The 21,662-nt window shown below is 38.5% G+C and overlaps 1 protein-coding gene across 1 annotated transcript in view; it reads left to right on the top strand.

The window, feature by feature from the left end:
- Nucleotides 1-236: 236 nt before the first annotated feature.
- ELOC (elongin C) overlaps nt 237-21,662 on the top strand; it is a 46,047-nt gene continuing 24,621 nt past the window's right edge. Inside the window, exon 1 of the mRNA XM_037802512.1 lies at nt 237-336. The gene's annotated coding sequence lies outside the window, so the exon portion shown is untranslated. The remainder of the gene's footprint in view (nt 337-21,662) is intronic.

Raw genomic sequence — 21,662 nt, 5'->3', positions numbered from 1 at the left:
GCTGCATGCTGGGAATCAAAAGACCCAGAATCGGATTGGCTGAGATTTGCCAGTGACCGTCGTTCCCCTAGGCTGGTTGTTGTACTATAGGGGAAGGGAGGGGGACGCTGCGCACTTCCGCCAGACGGAAGCCAGCTACAGGCTCAGGGCGTCCCCGCCTCTCCAGGTACTAATCTCCCGCGCGTCAGGGAAAGCGGCCATGACCCAGCGGAAGTAATTCCTCCGACTGCCCCAGAACCCACGGCGGCAGGCAGCTGGGGGTGGGGGGGGGCGGCCCTGGATTAGGGGCTGTGGCGGTGAGCGGGGACCCGGCTGCGGTGGCTGCGGGACTGAAGAGTGAGTCTCGGGCTGGTGCGGGATCGGTGCTCCAGGTCCGCGTGGAGGGCGAGGCAGGCTTGTACCGGCGCGCGGGCAATCCCACTTCCCACCCTTTCCCATTTGGGCGGGGAAGGAACGGAAGCTCTTAACCTCCCCGGGCCTCCCCAGCTCCTACTTTGGGGGAGGGGAGAAGAGGGCTGCGGGACCTTTCCTGGCGCGGCTCGGTGGGTTTGGAAAGGAAAGGGTGGAAGGAGGGCGGCGGCTAGCGAGACCGGGCCTTCTCTGGTCTCGGCACGGAGAGGGTGGAGTTAGCATGGCAGTCCAGTCGCTTTTCCTTTTTGCTTTCTCTTGTGCACTCAGATTGGTTCTCTTCTTGGAGTCAGTCTCCGGTCCTAGGAGAGATCACTCGCTCCTTCTAGCTGCGGGACTCCGGAAAGTTTGCCCTCTGAGCAACTTGTTTGATGATCTTCGCCTGACTTAGTGGGTTGGGGCTTTCGTACATCTACCTCCAAGTCCTGTTTGAAAGGAGGTATCTAGCGTCAAGTACAGTGCCCACTGAGTTTTCCTTTCTGAACTAAAGTCTGCTTAGCGAAGTGTAACATAGCTGTTGAGTTTGTGTCCTTATTAGTGTTAACATTTCTACTTTGCACCGTTTTCGGTGTAAAAACCAACTGAAATCCTTTACATACAGTGTTAAAACCTCATTTTCAGACTGCCACACTTGCTTTTTAATTCCCGAATGGTCCTTTCGTTTTCTGTTAAGTGTTCTGTAATGATAAATCTCTGATCTTGTTTAAATTATAAAGTCACGTTGAAGCATCACAGTTCACTTGCAGATTCATTCAGGGAATACAATATTAAGAAAACAGCTATAATCCCTGCCATTATGGATATTTATTAAGTTTTTATTGCCCGTGGTCATTTGTGGTTTCTATATAATTTTTAAATGAGTATTCCTTTTTTTCCTTACATGTAAAATTTATGTATTAAGTACCATTCCATCCAGTGATGCCTGAAATGTCATGCCTCAGGAATTAGGAAAATGATAGTACCATTTGCTCGAGAAATAGTTGAGTGGTAACTGTGTGCCAGTCACTATTCTAAGCACAGGAGTTAAGGTAGTGATCAACTTTCATGGAGCTTGAGGGAAAAGAGAGGCTATATATATATACATATATATATATATATATGCAAATACAATCTCAGAGTGATAAATGTGAAGAAAATGCAGCAAGATTAGGGGTTAGAGTGATAGGGAAGACCTTTCTGAAGAGTTGATAACTTAGTTTGATAACCGAGAGACCTAAATGATGAGGAAGACCTGAGGGAAGAGATTTTCATGCAGTAGGAAAGGCAGATGCAAAGAGCCTGAGGTGAAAGTGAGCTTGACCTATTCAGTGAATACTAAGAAGGCCAGTGCGGCTGGAGAATAATAAAGGAAGACTGATGGGAACTAAGATCAGAGTGGTTGGCAAGGACTAAATAACATGGAACCCTGTAGTCCTTGGTTAAGAATTTAGTTTTTGGTCTATCTGTAATGAGAGGCCATTAGAGGATTTTGTGTGGGGGTGACATCTGATACATGCTTTAGATAACTGGTTGTTGGAAGGGGAATAAACCCAGTAGGAGGGAAATCGGAAAACCCACTTGTTGGGAGGCTTTGTAGTATTTAGTAGTCAAGTTGAGATATGGTAGCTTGAACTAGAGGTGTAGAATTAGAAGTCAGTGAGAATTAGTCTGATTTGGAATGTAATTTGAAGATGGAGCCAAATGGGTCTTGCCTTCACCCCTAGGATAAAAAATTAAAATTTAAAAATTAAAAAAAAAGAGGAATTATTGTTTTGCAGGAGCATGTAGGTGAGCAGTAGAAATTGGGGAAGGCTGGGAACGGAGCAAGTTTTGGGAGTTTTGTGTGGGTCTTAGTTTGATGACTGTTGACAGCTGAATGAATATATGCAGTACATAAGTTGGATATCCCCACCTTGAGCTCAGGGGAGAAGTCAAGCTAGGGAGATAATTTGGGAGTCATATTTTATGGATGATATTTCACCCTATGGACTAGAGGACATCAAGCAGAGAATGTTAATGGTGAAGAGGGCAGATGACTGGCAGCATTCCAGTCAGAGGAGGAATAAACCATGATAGAAGCAGAAAAGCAAGAGGTTGCAGCATCTGGAATGTGAAGGGAAGAAAATGTTTCAGGGAGGAAGTAGTAAACTGTGTAAAACCCTGTTAAGCATAAAGTGAGAATTAAAAATTAACCATCTGACAAAGTGAAGTTGCTGAAATTTGCCTAGAGCTTGTTGTGGATTGAATCATGTCCCCAACAGATATGTTCAAGTCCTAACCCCCATCCAGTGGGTGTGAACTCATTTGTAAATAGGGTCTTCGAAGATCCTGTTGGTTAAGGTAAGGCCAAACTGAATCAGAGTGGGCCCTAATCCAACATGACTGAGTACTTATAAGCAAAGGAAATTTGGACCCAATAGGAGGAGTGAGAAGGAAAGAGTAGGAGATATTGTGTGACAAAGGCAGAAATTGAATTATGGGCTGGCAAGCAACCACCAGAATGCTGCAGACTTCAGAGAAAGCATGGCCTGCTGACACCTTTTTGTACTTCTAGCCTCCCCAAACTGAGAAAATGAATTCCTGTTGTTTGAGCCACCCAGTCTGTAGTATTTGTCATAGTTGCCCTGGTGATCTAAGATAGAGCCCCTTCAGTGAAACAATGGGGCAAAGTCTGATTAGAGTGGGTTAAAGAGAAGTGGGATGGGTAGTTGGAAGGGGTGATGGTGTTACATACAGCATTTTGGTGTGTTGGTGGGTATAATGTCAGTAACAAAGTCCTTGGTTAGATGAGTGGGGTTAAAACTAAATGCTTAAGTGGAAAGATTCACTTTACATAGGAAGGACAGTTATTACTCAATTTTTGAAATGGGAAAGGATGGAATATATGGTATACAGAGGCAAGTAGACTGGTGGTGGAAAGGCAAGGTAATTGAAGTGATTCGTTTCAGTTTTCTTAATGAAGTAAGTGATGTTATCAGGATGGGAGGAAGGGAATGGGTTGGAGATTTGGAGAAGGTGTCATTTTCCTTGTAGGAAAGCCAGTTTACTAGGATGATTACATTGTCCAGTGCCTATTTAAAATTTGCAGTAATAAAGTTGAGACTAGTCAAAATGGCTGTCCTTTCTGCAGCCACATTCAGCTCTTTGGTTGGGACCTGAGCTAGGCAGAGAATTGAGTTTAGCAAGATTGGGATTTGGGTAGGTAGATACAGCAGAACAGGAGAGGGTAAGGGAGGTAAAAGTATAAGGGCATTTGTTTTTTATATTTGTTCTTAGCCCGTTGTTGTAAAGGGTTTTTTCAATTATTTTATGATGTGCATAGCATACTCTGTAATTTAAAACATACTATATATACGGAATATTTCTCACACTGTTTTAACCTAAACAAAGGAGTTTTTTTTTTTTCATTTTTTTATTGTGAACTTTAATATATATACATAAGAGTGATAACATTCAGTGTATGATTTCACAAGTAGTTAGAGAGCAAAACTCAAAGTCCTTGTCTCTTAAAGGGTGATTAGACAGTTTATAGGGGATGAGGCAGACAGACTCAGTGGGAACACACAGCTCTGGAGCCCTTAAATATTAAATTAGTATTTACCAGTATGCAGGGACCCAACTCAACTTAATAAAGTGGGGAAGTTGGAATTTATAGGCACTTGTAGAAAGAGGATGATTCTATTTCAGATGGACACAGACATAAAATGTTAGAACTGGAAGGGACTTTTAGACACAATTTAACCCATTCCCCTTGTTTGGAAGATGAGGAAACGGAAGTTCTGACCCTTAACTTTTCTGGGCCTTAAGATAGAAATGTCTAGCGGTCAGTAGAAATTCAAATGTGGAGACAGGTTTGAGTCAGCATAAAGTAGCCACTGAGATTCATTTGTGAGGACTAGCACCAGATTTTAACTTCTTTATAGTTAGAGACCCCTTGGAAAATCTGATGAAGGCTGTGGACCTTTCCCCTCCTCTTCTCCCAACTGCACATATGCAGAAAAGGTTACATACAAATTCAAGGATCTGGGATTTGTCTGTATCTTATTAATTAATCTCTAGGGGTGAGAGACTGTGAGTTAAGGACCTGCTTAAAATGGAGTCAACAAACTATGGCCCACAGGCCAAATTCAGCCCAGCACCTGTTCTTGTACTAATCACAAGCTAAGAATGGTTTTCACATTTTTTAGTGGTTGAAGAAATATTCAAAAGAATAATGTATTTTGTAGCATATGAAAATTTTACGGAATTCAGATGTCAGTCCCATAAATAGTTTTGTTGGAACATAGCCACACTCATTTGTTTATGGCTTGTCTGTGGCTGCTTTCTTACTCCATTGGCAGAACTGTGTAGTTATGGCACTGACCTGATAGCCTGCAAAGCATAAAATATTTACTAGTGTGCTGACTCCTGCACTAGAATGTACGTTCCAGGAGGGCAGAGTTCTTTGTCTTGTCCACAGTTTTATCTCAAGTACCTAGAACAATGCCTGGCACGTAGAGGATTCAGTATATGTGTGAACAAAGGAATGAACCCCTGGTTTGTAACTAGAATCATAGTAGCTGTCTTAAGAGGTTTATATAAATTCATTTATTCCTCAAAACAACCCTATGAGATAGCTTCTATATTATCCCCCTGTTCTGGTTTGCTAATGCTGCCCTTTTGCAAAACACCAGAAATGGATTGGCTTTATTAAAGGGGGTTTATTTGGTTACAGAGTTACAATCTGAAGGCCATGAAGTGTCCAGGTAAAACATCAACAATCGGGTACCTTCACTGAAGGATGGCCATTGGTGTCCGAAAAACCTCTGTTAGCTGGGAGGGCATGTGGCTGGTGTCTCCTTGCTCCACAGTTCTGGTTTCAAAATAGCTTTCTCCCAGGATGTTCCTCTCGGGCTGCAGTTCCTCAAAACTGTCCCTCTTAGTTGCTCTTGGAGTGTTTTTCCTCTCTTAGCTTCTCTGGAGCAAAAGTCTGCTTTCAATGGCGGTTTTCAGACTCTCTCATCTGCAGCTCCTTGTCAGCTACTGTGCGTTCTTCAAAGTGTCCCTCATGGCTGTAGCAAGCTCCCTCCTTCTGCCTGAGCTTATGTAGTGCTCTAGTAAACCAATCAAGGCCAACGCCCAATGGGTGGGGCCACACCTCAGTGGAAACCATCCAACCAGAGTTAACACCCACAGTTGGGTGGGGTGCATCTCCCTGGAAACAACCCAGTCCAAACTTTCCAACCAAATAAATACCAGTATGTCTGCCCTCACAAGACTGCACCAAAGAACATGGCTTTTTCTGGGGGACACAATACATACAAACCAGCACACCCTCATTTTATAGTTGAAGAAACCGAGGCACAGAAAAGTTATGTGACTTCCCCAAGATGAGATAGCTTGCATTTAGCAGAGGAGGTATTCTAAAACACTGCACTTTTAGCACTGCATAATGTGGAGGGCTGAAGTCATGTTTAAGGAATAATAGAATACAGAAAAAAAAAGTGGAGAGATGAAATAGAATAGTGTTGCATAGAAGGAACATAATGCCAGCTCTAGTGTTATATATTATATTAGGTTTTCAAGGCTATGTCTTCACCTATATCTCAACCTGTCTTCCTTATCCATCACTATTCCCCTGAGGGATAAGGCCCAACTTCCCAGTTGCTCACATCTTTTCCTATACTCTCCTTGACTCACTCCTCTGGCCAGACTGGTCTTCTTACTGTTCCCTCCTTGGAAGGCTCCTCCCTCCAGATATCCATCACACTTTCTTCAGGTCTCTGTCAAATGTCAGTGAAGCATTTCCTCACCATCCCTTATGAAATAGCAACCCACCGTGTTTCCCGCCCCATCCCTATCTTCCTTATCCTACTTTATTTTCCCCATAGCACTTCTTCCATTGCACATATTATTATTTTGGTTTAGTTCTCTGTCCCTACCCAGCTCCATATGAGGTTAGAATCTTTGTTGTGTTCATTGCTCTTTCTTTCCTAGTGCCTAGGACAGTGCCTGACAATACTAACCCTTAGTAAATATTTGTTGAAAGAATAAATTTGTAAACTGGTTTCCATCAACACTGAGCTACTTATACCTCCAAGCTGTCTGACTTGGCACATACTGTTTACTTTGCCTGGAATGCCCTCTCCTTGCAACTCTACCTGCTAAAAACACATCTTGTCCATCAAGACCCAGATCAAAAACTACTTTCCTTCTGTGGCTGTGCACGTAACAGATTTTCTGTTGCAGATTTGTAATCCCAGATTTACTTTCCTATGGGATTGCCAACATCCTACTCCCCCTTTGTTAGTGTAGCAAAACCCAGAGAATTTTAAACTAACTAAATAAATAAAATTAATAGGTTAATTTCATTTTTAGTTTAAGTATCTTTTGAAAAGTTAATCAGGCAGAAAACTGTTCTGGGTCGATGATGTCTTTGGAGTTAAAGATAACTAACTTAAGAAATACCATCAATAATTTTTTTTAAAACCCCTACCTCCAGCCTTACTTTTTTAAATTGAGGAATAATTTCAGTGAAATAGTGTACCGTTTCATTGTTGTCGGGTTTTTTGTTTTTTAGTTTTATTGTTTTAAAATTTTTATTTTAAAATTTGCCATTTAAACCATTTTTTTAAATATATAACTCAGTGGCATTAATTTGTAGTAACAATGTTGTACCACTATCTCCAAAACTCTTTCATCACCCCAAACAAACTTTGTACCGATTAAGCAAAAACTCCCTATTGCTGTCTACTCGCATCCCTAGTAATCTCTAAACTACTGTCTATCCCTATGAATTTGCTTATTCTAGATATTTCATATAAGTGAAATCATACAATATTTGTCCTTTTGTATCTGGCTGATTTCAGGCAATGTCATGTTTTCAGCATTCATCCATGTTGTAATGTAACAGAACTTCATTCCTTTTTATGCCTGAATAATATTCCTAGTATGACTGTGCCACATTTTGTTTATCCATTCATCTGTTGATGGACAGTTGGGTTGTTTTTTTTTTTTTTTTTTTTGCGTTTTGGCTGTTGTGAATAATGCTGCTATGAACATTGGCATACACATATTGTTTGAGTCTCAGTTTTCAGTTCTTTGGGGTATATACCCAAGAGTGGAATTGCTGGGTCACATAGTAATTCTGTTTAACCTTGAAGAACTGCCAAACCGTTTTTCACAGTGCCTGCCCCATTTTACATTCCTACCACCGATGTATATCTTCACCAACATGTGTTATTTTCCAAATTTTTAATAATAGCCATCCTAGTGGATGTGAAGTGGTACACCATTTACATTTCACAAATACCTGTCGAGAGTTAGAGCATTTCTGTCACTCCAGACAGTTATCTCATGCCCCTTCCTAGTCTCCCCTCTTCCAGAAGTAACTACTGACCTATCACTATAGCTTCGTTTTGCCTATTCTGGAATTCCATATAAATGGAATAATACAATATGTACTTTGTTTGACTTTTCTCACCCAGTGTAATTTTTTGGTATTCATCCATATTGTGTGTATCAGTATATTGTCTCTTTTTGTTGAGAGTAGTATTCCTCTATATAATTATATCACAGTTTATTTTTCCATTCTCCTACTATGATGGACATTTAGGTAGTGTCTGTTTTATTTATGAATAAAGCTGCTCTGAGCATTCTTGTACAAGCCTTTTTGTGGACAAATAATTTCATTTTTCTAAATTCCTAGGAATAGAATGGCTAGATCATAAGGTAGAGATGTCTTTAACTTTTTAAAGAAGCAACTACCGAGGCGGGGCAACATGGCAGACTGGTGAGCTGCAAGTTTTAGTTACTCCTCCAGGAAAGTAGGTAGAAAGCCAGGAACTGCGTGGACTGGACACCACAGAGCAATCTGTCTTTGGGCATACTTCATACAACACTCATGAAAATGTCGAACTGCTGAGATCAGCGAAATCTGGAAGTTTTTGCGGCCAGGGGACCCGCGCCCCTCCCTGCCAGGCTCAGTCCCGTGGGAGGAGGGGCTGTCAGCTCCGGGAAGGAGAAGGGAGAACTGCAGTGGCAGCCCTTATCGGAAACTCATTCTACTGATCCATACTCCAACCATAGATAGACTGAGACCAGACACCAGAGAATCTGAGAGCTGCCAGCCCAGCAGAGAGGAGACAGGCATAGAAAAAAAAAAATAACACGAAAAACTCCAAAATAAAAGCAGAGGATTTTTGGAGTTCTGGTGAACACAGAAAGGGGAAGGGCGGAGCTCAGGCCTTGAGGCGCATATGCAAATCCCGAAGAAAAGCTGATCTCTCTGCCCTGTGGACCTTTCCTTAATGGCCCTGGTTGCTTTGTCTCTTAGCATTTCAATAACCCATTAGATCTCTGAGGAGGGCCCTTTTTTTTTTTTTTTTTTTTATCCTTTTTTCTTTTTCTAAAACAATTACTCTAAGAAGCCCAATACAGAAAGCTTCAAAGAATTGCAATTTGGGCACGTCAAGTCAAGAGCAGAACTAAGAGAGCTCTGAGACAAAAGGCAATAATCCAGTGGCTGAAAAAATTCACTAAACATCACAACTTCCCAAGAAAAGGGGGGTGTCCGCTCACAGCCACCATCCTGGTGGACAGGAAACACTCCTGCCCATCGCCAGCCCCATAGCCCAGAGCTGCCCCAGACAACCCAGTGTGACGGAAGAGCTTCAAATAACAGGCACACACCACAAAACTGGGCGTGGACATTAGCCTTCCCTGCAACCTCAGCTGATTGTCCCAGAGTTGGGAAGGTGGAGCAGTGTGAATTAACAAAGCCCCATTCAGCCATCATTTGAGCAGACTGGGAGCCTCCCTACACAGCCCAGCAGCGCAGAACTGCCCTGAGGGGACGGCACTCACCTGTGACATAGCACAGTCATCCCTCAACAGAGGACCCGGGGTGCACGGCCTGGAAGAGGGGCCCACTTGCAAGTCTCAGGAGCCATACGCCAATACCAAGGACTTGTGGGTCAGTGGCAGAGACAAACTGTGGCAGGACTGAACTGAAGGATTAGACTATTGCAGCAGCTTTAAAACTCTAGGATCACCAGGGAGATTTGATTGTTAGGGCCACCCCCCCTCCCCGACTGCCCAGAAAGACGCCCCACATACAGGGCAGGCAACACCAACTACACACGCAAGCTTGGTACACCAATTGGGCCCCACAAGACTCACTCCCCCACTCACCAAAAAGGCTAAGCAGGGGAGAACTGGCTTGTGGAGAACAGGTGGCTCGTGGACGCCACCTGCTGGTTAGTTAGAGAAAATGCACTCCACGAAGCTGTAGATCTGATAAATTAGAGATAAGGACTTCAATAGGTCTACAAACCCTAAAAGAACCCTATCAAGTTCAGCATATGCCACGAGGCCAAAAACAACAGAAAATTATAAAGCATATGAAAAAACCAGACGATAAGGATAACCCAAGCCCAAGCACCCAAATCAAAAGACGAGAAGAGACACAGCACCTAGAGCAGCTACTCAAAGAACTAAAGATGAACAATGAGACCATAGTACGGGATATAAAGGAAATCAAGAAGACTCTAGAAGAGCATAAAGAAGACATTGCAAGACTAAATTAAAAAATGGATTATCTTATGGAAATTAAAGAAACTGTTGACCAAATTAAAAAGATTCTGGATACCCATAGTACAAGACTAGAGGAAGTTGAACAACGAATCAGTGACCTCGAAGATGACAGAATGGAAAATGAAAGCATAAAAGACAGAATGGGGAAAAAAATTGAAAAAATCGAAATGGACCTCAGGGATATGATAGATAATATGAAACGTCCAAATATAAGACTCATTGGTGTCCCAGAAGGGGAAGAACAGGGTAAAGGTCTAGGAAGAGTGTTCAAAGAAATTGTTGGGGAAAACTTCCCATATCTTCTAAACAACATAAATACACAAATCATAAATGCTCAGCGAACTCCAAATAGAATAAATCCAAATAAACCCACTCCGAGACATATTCTGATCACACTGTCAAACACAGAAGAGAAGGAGCAAGTTCTGAAAGCAGCAAGAGAAAAGCAGTTCACCACATACAAAGGAAACAGCATAAGGCCAAGTAGTGACTACTCAGCAGCCACCATGGAGGCAAGAAGGCAGTGGCACGATATATTTAAAATTCTGAGTGAGAAAAATTTCCAGCCAAGAATACTTTATCCAGCAAAGCTCTCCTTCAAATTTGAGGGAGAGCTTAAATTTTTCACAGACAAACAAATGCTGAGAGAATTTGCTAACAAGAGACCTGCCCTACTGGAGATACTAAAGGGAGCCCTACAGACAGAGAAACAAAGAAAGGACAGAGAGACTTGGAGAAAGGTTCAGTACTAAAGAGATTTGGTATGGGTACAATAAAGGATATTAATAGAGAGAGAGAAAAATATGGCAAACATAAACCAAAGGATAAGATGGCCAATTCAAGAAATGCCTTCACGGTTTTAACGTTGAAAGTAAATGGATTAAACTCGCCAATTAAAAGATATAGATTCGCAGAATGGATCAAAAAAAATGAACCATCAATATGTTGCATACAAGAGACTCATCTTAGACACAGGGACACAAAGAAACTGAAAGTGAAAGGATGGAAAAAAATATTTCATGCAAGCTACAGCCAAAAGAAAGCAGGTGTAGCAATATTAATCTCAGATAAAATAGACTTCAAATGCAGGGATGTTTTGAGAGACAAAGAAGGCCACTACATACTAATAAAAGGGGCAATTCAGCAAGAAGAAATAACAATCGTAAATGTCTATGCACCCAATCAAGGTGCCACAAAATACATGAGAGAAACACTGGCAAAACTAAAGGAAGCAATTGATGTTTCCACAATAATTGTGGGAGACTTCAACACATCACTCTCTCCTATAGATAGATCAACCAGACAGAAGACCAATAAGGAAATTGAAAACCTAAACAATCTGATAAATGAATTAGATTTAACAGACATATACAGGACATTACATCCCAAATCACCAGGATACACATACTTTTCTAGTGCTCATGGAACTTTCTCCAGAATAGATCATATGCTGGGACATAAAACAAGCCTCAATAAATTTAAAAAGATTGAAATTATTCAAAGCACATTCTCTGACCACAATGGAATACAATTAGAAGTCAATAACCATCAGAGACTTAGAAAATTCACAAATACCTGGAGGTTAAACAACACACTCCTAAACAATCAGTGGGTTAAAGAAGAAATAGCAAGAGAAATTGCTAAATATATAGAGACGAATGAAAATGAGAACACAACATACCAAAACCTATGGGATGCAGCAAAAGCAGTGCTAAGGGGGAAATTTATAGCACTAAATGCATATATTAAAAAGGAAGAAAGAGCCAAAATCAAAGAACTAATGGATCAACTGAAGAAGCTAGAAAATGAACAGCAAACCAATCCTAAACCAAGTAGAAGAAAAGAAATCACAAGGATTAAAGCAGAAATAAATGACATAGAGAACAAAAAAACAATAGAGAGGATAAATATCACCAAAAGTTGGTTCTTTGAGAAGATCAACAAGATTGACAAGCCCCTCGCTAGACTGACAAAATCAAAAAGAGAGAAGACCCATATAAACAAAATAATGAATGAAAAAGGTGACATAACTGCAGATCCTGAAGAAATTAAAAAAATTATAAGAGGATATTATGAACAACTGTATGGCAACAAACTGGACAATGTAGAAGAAATGGACAATTTCCTGGAAACATATGAACAACCTAGACTGACCAGAGAAGAAATAGAAGACCTCAACCAACCCATCACAAGCAAAGAGATCCAATCAGTCATCAAAAATCTTCCCACAAATAAATGCCCAGGGCCAGATGGCTTCACACGGGAATTCTACCAAACTTTCCAGAAAGAACTGACACCAGTCTTACTCAAACTCTTTCAAAACATTGAAGAAAATGGAACACTACCTAACTCATTTTATGAAGCTAACATCAATCTAATACCAAAACCAGGCAAAGATGCTACAAAAAAGGAAAACTACCGGCCAATCTCCCTAATGAATATAGATGCGAAAATCCTCAACAAAATACTTGCAAATCGAATCCAAAGACACATTAAAAAAATCATACACCATGACCAAGTGGGGTTCATTCCAGGCATGCAAGGATGGTTCAACATAAGAAAAACAATCAATGTACTACAACACATTAAAAACTCAAAAGGGAAAAATCAATTGATCATCTCAATAGATGCTGAAAAAGCATTTGACAAAATCCAACATCCCTTTTTGATAAAAACACTTCAAAAGGTAGGAATTGAAGGAAACTTCCTCAACATGATAAAGAGCATACATGAAAAAACCACAGCCAGCATAGTACTCAATGGTGAGAGACTGAAAGCCTTCCCTCTAAGATCAGGAACAAGACAAGGATGCCCGCTGTCACCACTGTTATTCAACATTGTGCTGGAAGTGCTAGCCAGGGCAATCCGGCAAGACAAAGAAATAAAAGGCATCCAAATTGGAAAAGAAGAAGTAAAACTGTCTTGTTTGCAGATGATATGATCTTATATCTAGAAAACTCTGAGAAATCAACGATACAGCTACTAGAGCTAATCAACAAATTTAGCAAAGTAGCGGGATACAAGATTAATGCACATAAGTCAGTAATGTTTCTATATGCTAGAAATGAACAAACTGAAGAGACACTCAAGAAAAAGATACCATTTTCAATAGCAACTAAAAAAATGAAGTACCTAGGAATAAACTTAACCAAAGATGTAAAAGACCTATACAAAGAAAACTACATAACTCTACTAAAAGAAATAGAAGGGGACCTTAAAAGATGGAAAAATATTCCATGTTCATGGATAGGAAGGCTAAATGTCATTAAGATGTCAATTCTACCCAAACTCATCTACAGATTCAATGCAATCCCAATCAAAATTCCAACAACCTACTTTGCAGACTTGGAAAAGCTACTTATCAAATTTATTTGGAAAGGGAAGATGCCTCGAATTGCTAAAGACACTCTAAAAAAGAAAAACGAAGTGGGAGGACTTACACTCCCTGACTTTGAAGCTTATTATAAAGCCACAGTTGCCAAAACAGCATGGTACTGGCACAAAGATAGACATATAGATCAATGGAATCAAATTGAGAATTCAGAGATAGACCCTCAGATCTATGGCCGACTGATCTTTGATAAGGCCCCCAAAGTCACTGAACTGAGCCATAATGGTCTTTTCAACAAATGGGGCTGGGAGAGTTGGATATCCATATCCAAAAGAATGAAAGAGGACCCCTACCTCACCCCCTACACAAAAATTAACTCAAAATGGACCAAAGATCTCAATATAAAAGAAAGTACCATAAAACTCCTAGAAGATAATGTAGGAAAACATCTTCAAGACCTTGTATTAGGCGGCCACTTCCTAGACTTTACACCCAAAGCACAAGCAACAAAAGAGAAAATAGATAAATGGGAACTCCTCAAGCTTAGAAGTTTCTGCACCTCAAAGGAATTTCTCAGAATGGTAAAGAGGCAGCCAACTCAATGGGAAAAAATTTTTGGAAACCATGTATCTGACAAAAGACTGATATCTTGCATATACAAAGAAATCCTACAACTCAATGACAATAGTACAGACAGCCCAATTATAAAATGGGCAAAAGATATGAAAAGACAGTTCTCTGAAGAGGAAATAGAAATGGCCAAGAAACACATGAAAAAATGTTCAGCTTCACTAGCTATTAGAGAGATGCAAATTAAGACCACAATGAGATACCTTCTAACACCGGTTAGAATGGCTGCCATTAAACAAACAGGAAACTGCAAATGCTGGAGGGGATGTGGAGAAATTGGAACTCTTATTCATTGTTGGTGGGACTGTATAATGGTTCAGCCACTCTGGAAGTCAGTCTGGCAGTTCCTTAGAAAACTAGATACAGAGCTACCATTCAATCCAGCGATTGCACTTCTCGGTATATACCCGGAAGATCGGAAAGCAGTGACACGAACAGATATCTGCACGCCAATGTTCATAGCAGCATTATTCACAATTGCCAAAAGATGGAAACAACCCAAATGTCCTTCAACAGATGAGTGGATAAATAAAATGTGGTATATACACACGATGGAATACTACACGGCAGTAAGAAGGAACGATCTTGTGAAACATAGGACAACATGGATGAACCTTGAAGACATAATGCTGAGCGAAATAAGCCAGGCACAAAAAGAGAAATATTATATGCTACCACTAATGTGAACTTTGAAAAATGTAAAACAAATGGTTTATATGTAGAATTTAGGGGAACTAGCAGTAGAGAGCAATTAAGGAAGGGGGAACAATAATCCAAGAAGAACAGATAAGCTATTTAACGTTCTGGGGATGCCCAGAAATGACTATGGTCTGTTAATTTCTGATGGATATAGTAGGAACAAGTTCACAGAAATGTTGCTATATTATGTAACTTTCTTGGGGTAAAGTAGGAACATGTTGGAAGTTAAGCAGTTATCTTAGGTTAGTTGTCATTTTCTTACTCCCTTGTTATGGTCTCTTTGAAATGTTCTTTTATTGTATGTTTGTTTTCTTTTTAACTTTTTTTTTCATACAGTTGATTTAGAAAAGAAGGGAAAGTTAAAAAAAAAAAAAGAAAGAAAAACAAGGAAAAAAAAAGATGTAGTGCCCCCTTGAGGAGCCTGTGGAGAATGCAGGGGTATTCGCCTACCCCACCTCCATGGTTGCTAACATGACCACAGACATAGGGGACTGGTGGTTTGATGGGTTGAGCCCTCTACCATAAGTTTTACCCTTGGGAAGATGGTTGCTGCAAAGGAGAGGCTAGGCCTCCCTATATTTGTGCCTAAGAGTCTCCTCCTGAATGCCTCTTTGTTGCTCAGATGTGGCCCTCTCTCTCTGGCTAAGCCAACTTGAAAGGTGAAATCACTGCCCTCCCCCCTACGTGGGATCAGACACCCAGGGGAGTGAATCTCCCTGGCAACGTGGAATATGACTCCCGGGGAGGAATGTAGACCCGGCATCGTGGGACGGAGAACATCTTCTTGACCAAAAGGGGGATGTGAAAGGAAATGAAATAAGCTTCAGTGGCAGAGAGATTCCAAAACGAGCCAAGAGATCACTCTGGTGGGCACTCTTACGCACACTTTAAACAACCCTTTTTAGGTTCTAAAGAATTGGGGTAGCTGGTGGTGGATACCTGAAACTATCAAACTACAACCCAGAACCCATGAATCTCGAAGACAGTTGTATAAAAATGTAGCTTATGAGGGGTGACAATGGGATTGGGAAAGCCATAAGGACCACACTCCACTTTGTCTAGTTTATGGATGGATGTGTAGAAAAATAGGGGAAGGAAACAAACAGACAAAAGTACCCAGTGTTCTTTTTTATTTCAATTGCTCTTTTTCACTCTAATTATTATTCTTGTTATTTTTGTGTGTGTGCTAATGAAGGTGTCAGGGATTGATTTAGGTGATGAATGTACAACTATGTAATGGTACTGTAAACAATCAAAAGTACGATTTGTTTTGTATGACTGCGTGGTATGTGAATATATCTCAATAAAATGATGATTTAAAAAAAAAAAAAAAAAAAAGCAACTTCCAAATAATTTTCCAAAATGGTTATACCATTTTATGTTCTCATCAGCAATGTATGAGAGTTCCATTTGCTTCACATCCTCTCCAACATTTGGTGTTGAAAAGTCTTTAATTTTAGCCATTCTGGTGAGTGTTTAGTAGTGTCTCATTGTGGTTTTAATTTTCATTTCACTGATGAGTAATGATGAGCATTTTTTAATGTATTTATTGGCCATTTGAGTACCTTTTGTGAAGTTTCTGTAGAAGTCTTTTGTCCAGTTTTTAACTGGGTTGTTTGTGTTTGTTTTTTTTTTAATTGACTTGTGGGAGTTTTTCATTTATTCTGGATAGAAGTCCTTTGTCTGATATGCATTGTGAATATTTTCTCCAAGTCTGTGGCTTGCCTTTTCATTTTCTCCATGGTGTTTTTTGTTCGTTTGTTTTGTTTTGTTTTGTTTGAGCAGAAGTGTTTTACTTTGATGGAATCTTTAGGTTATTTTTTGTTTTGTGATTTCGTGCTTTCTGTATCTTCTGTGAAAAATCTTTGCCTATCCTGATATCTCAAAATGTTCTTTGTTTTCTTCTAGTAGCTTTATTATTTTATCTTTTAAGTTTAATTCAAAAAACCACCTCAAATTGATTTTTGGTTATGGCTTGAGGTAGCAGTGGAGGTTTGTGTTTTCCATATAGATATCCAGTTATTCCAGCTTCATTTGTTGAAAAGATTTTCCATTGTAGCCACATTTTGATTCACTTACTTTTCTTTTCCAGTGTAAGGATTCCAGAATACCGTCTTTTATCATTTTTGACATTTGTGATTTGATATGAAACAACTATAACCTACCAAAACATAAGTAACTGACAACTATCATTCATGGTATATCTATAGACCACCTAACATCACTGTGGTTGGCTCTTGTGGTCCACAACACCAAATATTTCTGATTGATCATTTGTGGCCAGTCAAAAATAGAGTTCTTAAATATCAGAGTTCTAATAGTCAAAATTCCTAAAGTTCCACAATTCATGATAAGCAGATCACAGGACGGGCATTTGTAGGGGTGTGTTGCTAGAAACCAAGGCCCTCCTGTTGAGATATTGGAAAACAGATGATTATTAGGCATTATTAGGTAAGTCATTATTTCAGTAGTTAAAGCTTGACCATTTGGGACAACCATGAGGCTGTTACAAATTGTTGACTTTCAGAAACAGATGAAAAACTGAGGTTGTTGCTTTTGCTTTAAATTATTTAATGGAATCTCTTAGTAGAAGCAGAGAACTTACCTCTTTGACCCACTGACTGCCACTGAGGACAAAACTTGTTCTGAAACTCAGGGAGGTTTGAGAGCAAGTTTTAATCCTAGGAGATTTGAGAGCCTTATCAAACAGTTAACATTGTCAGATAACTGAAATAGGAAGTTCTAGGAAGCATGAAATTCCAGAAATCTTGTACAGAAATATATGTTTCATATATTTGCATTCTTGGTTAACAATTTAGGATAAATTGTTTTGGGACCAAGGTTGTGAGGCTGATGTTTTGATTGTTGTTTGGTTATCTTAATCTCATAAAACATGGCTATGTCCTGGAAGTCTTTAAAATAAAAAATTACTTTAAAAATTAGAATTTATATTGACCGAATCTGTTATCAGAGATGGGGTACCCTCTCCTTCCTTAGTAATTCCCTTTTCCCAAGTATAACCCAAAATATTACGACAAACTTAGATGTTTTCTAGAATAATACTATCTAAATATATCTGTGGTGAATAAATTATTGTATGATGCTCCACTTTAGCATCATCATGTAACTACTATGTGTAAATCATTGTGCCGGATTCATAGGTCATAAAGAAAGAGAATCTACCTGCCTTGTGGACTTATGGCTGGTTAGGGAAACAAAATACATATAAAAAAAGACACTATAAAACAGCTGTGAAGCATTTGTTATCTAACAGTGAAGAAAACTATAAGCACAGTGGAGAAAGACAAAGTAGGGGTGACTGTTTGCTAAGTGTTAAGACTACCTGTGCAAGAGTTAAATGTTGGTGCGTTGTTATAAATTGAATAGGCCAGAAAGAGAATTCAGATCTTCCTGAGAGTTACAAATTCAACCACAGTGTAAACAAACATCTACAGGAGGCAGGGTATATTGATGTCCCATTACAAAATGGAATTGCATGCATCCTAATTTCTGTCAACTTGTATTACATGGCTAAAGCCTCTCTAGTCTCTTCAAATAGGTCTGAACATTAGATAATTTTTGGTTAATATAGTTTACTTTATTAGGAACTAATCATCAGTATGATCATTGCTCTAATCATGAACTGATTTGTTCTTCACATTAGTTTCTTTAAAAAATTTTAAATCATGGATGGGATACATGAATAGTTCTTATAAAATGAAAATATGTCGGAGAAGTCCACATTTTCTGTTGGCCACCCCTTTCTTTCCCAGTCAACCCCAATGATAAACGTTATCTGTTTGGAGAGTATCTTTCAAGATCTTTGTTTCTTTACATTTTCAAATGTATTTTTATGCATTTGTATTTATCTGTAGAAAATATAAGATTACTAGATGAGAGGACACTTTTTTTTTACATAAATGACATCAAACTCTACCTGTCATTATAAACTTTTTTAAAAAATTAACAATTTATCTTTGTGAGCTCATTATATATATATATATATATGTATATATAGCTTTACTTTATTTTTCACTGCCACATAGTGTTTCATAAATACAGATATGCCATTTTTATTCACCTCATCCCTAATTGGTGACCGTTTTAGGGTTTTGTTTTTTTTTTATTTGTACACTTATTATGGTAAATGTCCATCTCCTTGCTTTGCACACTATGCTAGTGCTTCTCTAAGGTGAATAAGAAGAAGTAGAATTGCTAGCATCCTGATGTGTGTATTCAAAATTTTAATTGATTCTGCTTATCAAGGTTTTAAGTTTTAATTTGTATTTTCCTGGTTACTATTGGGACAAGCATTGTAGGCATGCCAATTGGCCATTATTTTTTCTCCTATTTTTCCAGAATTTGGAGGCTTTTTAACATTTGGTTCTTTAATCTGCTGTGTGTTTTTGAGCAATGTCAGAGACCTGGCCTTACTTTTTCTACAATAGCCAATGTTAAAAAATATAAAGAATAAATTTGCAACTGTTGCTGTCATCTAGAAAATCTCGGCAAACCAACTGAAAAACTATTAGAACTAATATGAGAGTTCTGCAGAGATGATCAACTTGCCAAATATAAAAGCTTTCAAAACACCAGCAATAATCTTCCAGAAAGTATAATAGGAAAATAGATCCCATTTGTAATAGAAACTATAAAGTATGTAGAAATAGACCTAACAAGAAATGTGTAAAGATAAAAGGCAGGGACTTGTTCAAACATTTAGCAAAACATGTTTATCAAACTGTTATAATTAAAACAATGAGGATTTTGGTCAGGTATAAACAGATCAGTGGAAGAGAATAAAGTCTAGAGACCCTTGTATTAATTAGGTATGCCGATAAAGGTGACATTTCAAATCAGATAAAGGATAGGCTGTACAAAGATCTTTTGAGTGTCCAATGATACTAGATTCAAAACTAATTTAAGTGTAGAGACTAGCTTACCTAGAATTTCTATTTGTTACTAGGAGCTATAAAAGTAATGTTTATATGTAATGCTCTAAAAGCACAATGACGTAAGACATTAAGGCATCTATTCATGCTTCTGTCTGGAACAATTCTCAACCCACTGCTCCTAACTGCTTTTACCTTCTTCATGTTCCAAGAATTCAGCTTAGTCATAAAATAGATATTCAAATGTTTAAACTGAGATTTTTGTCACCCCAAACTTAGATTTTTGTAAGTAATTTATGGTTTAAATCCAGTTAGTCATGTTTCAAATATTTTTTAACTCCAACCTAAAAATAAGGTAATTTTTAACTCTTGATGTTGATTTGCTCTTTATCCTGTTGTTGATGGGTCTCCCCTTAACCCCCATAACCCCTGTTGTATAAATGGTAGAACTGATTTACTATATTAAGAAGTCTGTGGAGAAACTGTTGCTACCCAAAGGGTTTCTAAGATGTGATTTCACTGAGTTGCTTAGCTACTGCTAGTTAAATAAACATGCTAAGATTCTTACTCTGGAGATTTTCCGGATAGGAAAGTTGGCACTTGAAATTCTTGTACTTCTAGCTTTTTCTTTTTTCTTTTTTTTTTTTTTAAGAATGGTTACAAATCATTATGAACAGAAGAAAATAATGACCTTGATGACTTTTTTAATTGCCTACCATCATTATCATAAAATTTAATAGTGCATCTAATAATTTATATCAGCACCTCTTAGGAATAATGGAAAAGAGGTTTAACTGGAGCCAGAATTTTTTTTTACTGTGGCAGTATGGAATAATGGAAGGAAAATGAGCTCTAAAGTTAAACCTGCTTAGGTTTAAATCCTAATGCTGCCACTTAACCTGTAGAAACCTTGAGAAAGTATCAGCCTTTTAGTTTCCTTGTCTCTAAAATAGGATTAAAAATTCCTCTGTGGACGTATTATTTTTAAATAAGATAATGTATGTAAGGCATTCAGTGCAATGCTTACCACATGTTAGGCCCTCAAATTGTTGGTAGTAATATTTCCTTGCCACTGCTACCCTTTTTCTCTGCCTTGTCTCACATTAGAAATAGTACTTTTGATATCTCCCTCTATGCTTAGGGAGTGAGACTAGGTGATAGATCTGATTTCTACTCTTCTGCTCTTTCATTGCCTAGAACAAATCATTCAACCTCCCTATACTTCAGTGATGTTAAGATTTTTTTAAGTTGTGGAATTGGATAGATTATCCCCAAGTTCCTTTCTTGCTCTAAAATTTTGTGGTTCATTTCCTTGACCCTTATCTTAAGGCTAGAATTAAAATATTGGTCAATAGTTTCTTAGAGAACAAGATAATTAGGATATGCTTTTTCCTGATAGTAACATTAAAAAAAGAATGTTGGTATAAATATGGTCCTCCTTTGAAGAAATGCTTTAGAACATTGTTAATACACATATTACTGAAAACATGAAACCTTTTCCTTTTGTAAAATTTAAGTTTTCTTTTGTAAAATTTAAGTTTTCTCAGAAATTATATATATATATTTGTTACCAATTCATTGTTGCATTTCCAAACACTAATAGCCTAAAAAGGAATAGAAGAATGAAATGTATTATACATGTGGACACCTATATAAGAAGAGAGTAAGGCTTGTCTTTGCTTTCTCATGGTAGCTATTTGTGTCCTTGTCATCTCATGACATTCTTTAGCAAATATTTGCTTAGTATCTACCAGTATCTAGTAGATACAGGATGCAAAGATGATTAAAGCCAGAGATTTACCTTCAAGTTCAATTCAGGTCCTAAGGAATAATATCTGTGTTTTGAAACTGTTATCAGAATAGTTACCTTATAGAAAAGAAAAAAAAAATCTAATATTTAGACTTTACTGTCCTGGAGATGATTGTCTTTTCTCAGACATTCAGAAATTTGATATTGTTCTTTTTCTTGGGGGCAGGGGATCCACTTCTTCAACCACCTTCAAGAGAGTTTCTAACTTGTGTTCTATAGATGGGCTTCAGAGGATATCTGAATTACCCCCATCCCCACCAAATTGTATATAAAATGTTCTTTGTATGCTTTTTTTCCTGGGAAGGGAGCCCATAGTTTTCTTTGAGGATTCTCAATAGAA

The sequence above is a fragment of the Choloepus didactylus genome, chromosome 14 (genome assembly GCF_015220235.1).
Source record: "Choloepus didactylus isolate mChoDid1 chromosome 14, mChoDid1.pri, whole genome shotgun sequence".
Lineage (NCBI taxonomy): Eukaryota > Metazoa > Chordata > Mammalia > Pilosa > Megalonychidae > Choloepus > Choloepus didactylus.
The sequence above is the reverse complement of the archived record's forward strand: the minus strand, read 5'-3'. Positions and strand labels throughout refer to the sequence as shown.